The sequence below is a fragment of the Passer montanus genome, unplaced genomic scaffold (genome assembly GCF_014805655.1).
Source record: "Passer montanus isolate IOZ18808 unplaced genomic scaffold, ASM1480565v1 scaffold77, whole genome shotgun sequence".
NCBI classification, from domain to species: Eukaryota; Metazoa; Chordata; class Aves; order Passeriformes; family Passeridae; genus Passer; species Passer montanus.
In genome coordinates, this window is record NW_024372923.1 from 398,849 (window position 1) to 406,109 (window position 7,261).

General features: G+C 49.2%; 1 protein-coding gene across 1 annotated transcript in view; it reads right to left on the bottom strand.

Moving 5' to 3' along the window:
* Positions 1-2,034, bottom strand: part of CTBP2 (C-terminal binding protein 2) — a 130,654-nt gene extending 128,620 nt beyond the window's left edge. Inside the window, exon 1 of the mRNA XM_039731404.1 lies at positions 1,908-2,034. The gene's annotated coding sequence lies outside the window, so the exon portion shown is untranslated. The remainder of the gene's footprint in view (positions 1-1,907) is intronic.
* Between the last annotated feature and the right edge of the window lie 5,227 nt (positions 2,035-7,261).

Here is a 7,261-nt window from a genome sequence, read left to right on the forward strand (position 1 = left end):
CCCTTCTAAAAATACCACCCTGCATTCACAACGCCAGATTTTCCAGAAAAATACTGACGATAGCTGACGTTTCCCAAACAATCGCTTTTATGGGAACCTGGGGCTGCCCCTGCAGCAGAAAGTTTTGCGAGGCAAAGAACAGAAATCCTTGTCTAAGATTCGAGCCCCGTGGACGGACCCATTCCCTCAGCCAGCTCCGGAGCTCCAGCACAAATCAGCTTTATGGAAGTAACAGATTACAGAACACATCGCTACAAATATTTTTTTTTTTTTTTTTTACTAGAGGATGCGTAATTGAAATGTCTGAGATCCAACAATCACCTCTGAATTCATAAATAGCTCATAGTATTCCAAACACACTCTCCTATAATGAGACCGTCTTCAATTTTCCTTGGTAAAGAGAGACCTTTAAAGAATGCTAAAGCAGGTCGGCGCCCTTATGCACTGATGGAAACAGGAACAAAAGCATTTTGTCACCAGGCATCTCGTCTATCATTATTTCCCTCACTCCGCTTAAACAAACCTAAAAGTACGTGCCTTCTCCTCCTCCCCCCTGCCCGAACATCGGCAGTAGCTGGGATTTCATCCCGAAGGAAAGGCACCATCTGTATGGGAACAAGGGACCGTTACACCGAGCCGTCACCGCCGATCGCTTTTTCCCTCCTGCTCCACTAATGTTTTTTAAAACACGGGATTAAAATGTCATCCCATCCCTCCCGTTCTAGGGAGCCGTGTGTATTCCTCTCCTCCGGTCACGGTATACTTAATCAAGTGTGAATGATTAAAGTACCTCAATTAGAGCTACGCACATTCATTGCAGGCAATTCAAAGGCGGCGGAGAAGTGCGGCTGAAAGGAGAAATTACTTCTACTACTTTGAGATCTCCATCTCCCACTTTCCTCCTCCCCAGCACAGCCGGAGCCCTGGGACCCGGCGAAGTACCAGGCGCTAAGCTCCAGCCAGGATTTACCTTGGGGGCACGTCCCCGGGCAGGACAAAAGGCTATTCTTTCCCCCTCAGCAAGTCCTGCAAGTTTGGGGGGGGGCGAAAAATGTTATTTTTTTATATCGCGGGGCGGAGGGGTGTGAAAAGAACAATCTCAGCGCCTAAATCCACGCACCCCCTCTGATGTTCCATTCGAGGGATAGCAGGGAAGGGTTGAAAATGTCCAGATCGAGGTGGGGAAATATACGTAATAAATAAATAAATAGTGGGGAAATTCAGCTCTGCGGAGGGGTGCGAGGTGGGAGGGAGGGAGCGAGGCGCGGCCCCGCGGACACCGCGCACCTCCGCGGGCTGGAAGCGTGGAGAGTTGCTAAGTGACTGAGGGGCGAGCGCGGTTATCCAGCAGTAATAAAATAATTTTTAAAAAAAATTTAAAATTAAAAAAAAATTTAAAACACTAAACCAATTTTCCCCCCGTAATCTAGCTAAAATTAAAATTAAAAAAAATAGCAATAACTAAATACACTATTCCCCCCCCCCACCAAAAAAAAATAAATAAAATTTATAAGCGCAGCGCAAGGCGGCGGCTGCTCCGCGTCCCCCGGAGCATCGGCCGCGCCGCACCGCGGGGTTCCCCCCTTGCCCAAACTTTCCTGCCGCCGCCGCCCCGTTAATCCCCCGGCAGATGTTGTCGGCGGCTCTCGGCACTAAGTAAACAATGCGGGGCCCGGCACAACAAAAGATTTCCCACTTCACCCCGCCGCTCCGCGCCCACCCGCGCAACTTGCGCGGCCGCCTCCCACCACCATCACATTTCCACCTACCCTCCCCTCCTCGGGTTATTTTTTTTTTTTTTTGCCTCCTCCGTCCCCCCCTCGCCGGTGAGGCTGACTAAAGCAAAGATGTCCTCGCTTTTCCCTTGTCCTTCTCGCCGGGAAGCGCAGCCGCCGCCGCTCCCTTACCTGCTCCCGGCCGCCGCCAGCCCCGCGCCGCTCTTCACCGCCGCATCCCTTCCCGCATCCACCGCCGGGCTCTGCCTGCCGGAGATCCACCTTAAAAACGCCACCCGCTCGCACACCGCACAAAAAAAAAAAAAAAAAACTTAATCCTTCCCCCCCACCCCCCCTTTCCCCGCTCTCCTGCTCCGCCCGCCGCCGCGCCGGGAGCGGACGGGGGCACCGGAGCCCCGCAGCAGCAGCAGCGGAGAGGATGCTAATTGCAACTTGGGGGGGAGGGCCGCTCTTCCCCCCCCCCCCTTCCTTCTTCCTCTTTTTCCTCTTTTTTTTTCTGCCTTTTTATTTTTTCTTTTTTTTTTTTTTTTTGGTTTTTTCTTTAAGCCAGAAAGTGCCCGGGCGGCGTTGGGCGGAGCGGCCGCTCCCCCTCGCCACGCTGGGTGAGCGGAGAGCGAGGAGAGGTAGAGGCTCTCACTGCCTCCCTTTTTTTTTTTTTTCCCCTCTCCCTTCTTTCTCTCTCTCTCTCTCTCTCTCTCCCCCCCCTCTCCCTCCCTCCCCTTTTTTTTTTTTTTTTTTTTTTTTTTTTTTTTTTTTTTTTTTTTTGGCAATAGGCGGGGTCTCTCCTTGCAAACCAATGACACAAACCCACATGGACCAGCCTCGCCCCCTATAGATACTCTTCACTACAAATAGGCTCTCTCGGGGGATTAGTGGATCAGCTAAAGTACAAACAGACGCAGCGAGGAAGGGGCGGGGGGGGCACGCCGCGCTCGGGCCCCGGCCCCGCAGCGCGGCCGGAGCCATGCGGGGAGCCCCGCGGGTAAAGCCAGCGGGAATAGAGGGACAGAGGGAAGCGGGGATGCGCGGCCCGCGCTCTTGGCATCCCCGAGGCCGAGGGGCTGCCGCGTCCCCCGGTTTGCTGCCAGCGCGGCCGGGCTGGGTGCGAGGTGACGGGAGCGCGCCCGGCGCGCATCTGTTTGTGTTTGTGTGCCGTGCTACCCCCCTAGATTTGGGAATTAATGTTTTGACAGACGTTCTTCATCTGCTTATCACAAGAATGTGGGCAGGTGGTGATCCCATCTTTTTTGTTGTATAATCATCGAGCCTCCTGCATTATATATATCCCGTGCTTCTCAATCAGCCTGGGAAACAGTTCGTTCCTTTTCAAATAAAACCCTTGAACCAGCTCAATTGTCCGTCACAATAAATAAGCGAGCTTCAGTTTTTGTGGGTGGAATTACACGGTTAAGGGCCTAAAGATCTTGATTCTTGGGAGCACGTTGTACGTCCTCAGTGGATGTTTACACCCCGTCCATCATTTGTCCTCCCAGCACCTGCTGCCGAGGGCTGCTGCTGCTGTCCCGCAGAAGCTGGAGCCTCACGTGGCCTCGGCTCACCAGGATTCCCCGTGGTGTCAGCACAGAGATGGCCACAGCTGTGATGCCCGGGCTCTGCACGGTGTGGGTACAGCCAGGCACCTCAACGGAGATTTTAGGAAAATTCAGCGGCTTTCAGCTGGAAGATGCATCTGATTCGGCGCTTTTCCCTTTGGCAAAAGTCGCTCCAAAGGGAAAACTCTGCATGCCTGGAGGAAACCTCAAAGTGAAAAATAACAATTTCCGTGTTACTGGGACTTTTTGGATTTCTGTCACTGGCAGCACTAACTGTCAAAATATTGTGGGCAGCTCCCTAGCAGGTGGGACATGGGCTGCAGTGGATGGAAGGATTGGCACTGACCAGGGCCTAGTCCCTGGCATTGCTGTGGGAATTTTTTTACACCACAACCCTGCTCTCTCTTTGCTTTACCCAGTTTGCTGTGTTAAACATTCCACACACAATGTATGGAACGGGCAGGAACACAGCAATTGCTTCCAATAAATAACCTTGAGTTCATGATGTAAACAAAGGCAGTGGCATAAGTTGAGGCCAAAGACACAAATAATTATTTCATTACCAGAGCAATTAGGTTACAGGTTGTAAAGGAGAAAGCTCTTAAGCTACACATCTTCGAGTTTAGCAGGGGGCAATCCTCAGGCATGTGGATTTTTCTTCAAACTATTTGGATTGCGATCGAACATTCATCAAGTGTGAAATAGCCTTTGTAATGAGATGCTCGGGAGGAAGATACACAGTGGGTTCAGTGGGAGGCCTGGAACGGCGGGGGTTTAACTTCAAATTGCAGCTTTTAAAACTTCCATTCAGCTGCTGTCCAACCTTGAAGGAGCTTCAGCTCCTCCGGTGCCTCACTGGTTTGTGTGAAATTTAGTGTGTGCTCAGAGTGGGGTGTTTTGGCTTCCCGGAGCTTGGGAGCAGCATTTTGGGACAAGTGGAAGAATAAACAGCCCAAGAGGAGGATTGTTCTGCTGTGTGCAGGCACAGACCAGACCTCTCTTCTGCCCTCTTTCCTGCAGGTTGTTTCTGGATTTTACCCAACTTTTGGGCAGATGTTTCAGGCAGTAGGCTGTTACTGAAAAGGAAGGTTCCACACATCCCTGAGGCACCCAAGCTTATGGACTAACTGGGGTGGCTGTGCTGATAATCCCTGCTAGGAGAAAAACAGTCCTGAAAACGTAGCTGCTGAGGGATACCTGCAAGGAAATCCAAGCTGTTCCTCTATTATATTAAATTATCAGTAGCTGTGCTGAAAAGTTCCTGCTAACAACTAGGGACCAAGCTCTCCCAGCATTTCATTTTTTGTGAAATCAAACAAACTTTTAAAAATGCACTTCCTACCATTCCCTCCAGTATGAGAGCTGAGTGTTTGGGGTGCAGGATTTACAGAATGCCCCTTTTCCCTGCTAGCCAGGGCTCACCTCCCTTGCTGGAACAATGCTGCTTGCTCAGTGTTGCAGCTTTACTCACTAGAACACAACAGAAAGTTTGCACCCCTGTGCCTGTGCTGTACCATTTGATTAATTTGTAATTTTTTTTAGCAAGGGATGACATGCTTCTCTTGTGGATAACTCGTTTTCCCTGGGGATTGAGGGGAGTGGTGATGTTGGGATATTGTTTCCTGACCCACATGCTGGCTCGGAGCAGCTGAGCACCCATCGCACGAGCGAGCACGATCACGCTTTGCCTCTACACTTCACAACACGTCAGCCGGGGAGCAGCACCTCCTGCTAAAACTAAAAACTAAAAAAATAACAATAATAAATAAAATTTGCAGCCTGCTTTCCATAAAAGCGTTGGTTTGCAGATGCAAATGTGGGCCTTGATCCTGCAAAGATGACGCTCCCGCGTCGCTTTCCTGTAGCGCGAGGAGTCGCGGTGACTTCAGCTGGATGACTCTCGGTGCATAAATTTCAGCGCCAGCATCTCTCTCCCTGCAGATTTAGAGTATCTGTTGACTAGAATAGACCAGTTATTTTGCTGCTCCAAGTGTTTGTGCAACTTAGTTACTCGGTGCTAGGCAGGAACAGGCAGACACAAATCCTGCCTCGATCCTTCTGAGCCGCATTTGATCGTTAGAAGTGAGATTTGGATGTGAGGAACGCCAAGTATCCAGCACCAGCATCAATACCCCATTTATTTTTTACCAGATTTTAAAAGGTAACTGGTTTGGAGCGGATATGCTGGCTAGGTTATAATGGATAATCATTACAATAATTGAGAAGGTGCTCATGGTTTTTTTACAAGTGGGTGGCAGGAAACACTTGTTTTCTAGAAATGTGAGTCAAGAGTTTGGTGCATCTGCCTGTAATACGACTCCAATAAGCAGGAATATGAATACAGTAAGGCATTTTCCTTAAAGGGTTTTGTGAGTGTAAATTTGGAGAAATAGAGAAATGGACTGATTTATTTTCTCACATGCTTCACTTTTAATATCAACATCCTATTTTAACTTGAAAATGCATTGAAAGAAGCACATCCTTCATTTCACTCCTGTGATTGATGCAAACCAGAGATGGATTTGTTCCAAAACATATTTGGTAAACTGTTCTGGACCTGAGAATTTTGAAGAAGGGTTGTTTTTCTCATGGTTTTGGTCTCACACCAGACTGACATGAGTGCATAAGCACCATAGAGAACAATTACTTCTAGTGGTGAGCCAAAATTCCAACATTTGGTATCAGTCTTGTGAAAGCAAGTTCATTAGGAGGATGGTTCACATCACTTTTTATATTATTTACTGTAAGGATGTCACCCAGTGTGAGGGATTGCACTGGAGAAAAAAAATTGCTCTTAAAGGCAGTTGTATCATCCTAGATCAGCAGCTTCCCCCTCCATTTTAGGATCAGTTTTTAGAATTTAATTACTGCAACACTATTTTTTACACATTTAAAAGGTTTTCAACCCAAACTTTGAGTTTCATACCATAACAGTAACCTAATACAAGTGAAAATAACTCATTCATGCTCTTGGTGGGAGCCCAGGGAAAGAAGGGTAGATGCATTTATCTTTTGTTTTTTTTCTTTCTGGTTTAAAAGCACAGTGAATCTTGCTTGTCATCATGAAAAAGAAACCACCAAGGCAGGTTTCAGTGTGGAATTTGCCAGGAATAACAGTTCTCAGTATTCAATGGGAGTATCTCAAGTGGATTCCTTATGGGAGATGACCATCATTTGTACTCTTGCTGCCGTGGTGCTTGAGCTGATGGGTTCCCACAGTGCTGTGAGTGGTCAGTGTGCTCCATAAAGGTCCTGAGACCCCAAATCTTCTTTGGCTCTGCCCTTCCTGCCCTCTGCCTCCGGGAGCAGGGCTTGCACATCCTGCTGCAGGGTCTCACTGGACTCTGAGCTGCTGCTTGGGAAAGTGTGCGTTATTTGCAGCCTGGGCAGAAACTCTCTCAGCTCTCCCTAATTTTGAAAGAAAACAAGCCCACTTAAAAAAAAAGAAACAAAAAAAAAACCCCAAAAAACCCAAAACATTAAAAAATAGCCGTTTGTGCTCAGCTGCTGCTGCAAGTGGCTCCAGGAGCAGTTGGCTCCTCTGGGCCCCGGCCACGCGCTCCCAGCCCTCCCTGCCTCCTCCTGCTGCCAGCACCAGCATTTGTGCAGCTGCAAGGTGAAGTGGATCAGGGAATGGATCCAGCTGAACACTAATCCTGGGAAGAGGGGGGGAGTGAAAAAAAAAAAAAAGCTTATTTTCAGCTGGATCTGCTGCCCAGGCTGGTTCTGCCTTCAGCCTCCTGGGGCACATGCTCATGCCAGGAGAGGCTGTGCTGGGAGGAGGGAGCAGGGCTGCGTTTGTGGCAGCCCTGGTTGCGCTGCCTGAGGAGCACTTGTCAGGCTGTGACCTCGTGTTAATGTATTACTGTGCCCGTGCCCCATGCAGGGGAGGTGACAGAAGCATGACGCTGCATTCTGCAGGAGCTGGGGGAGAAAAGGCTCCCATGGAGTTCATGTTTCTCCTCTAAACAC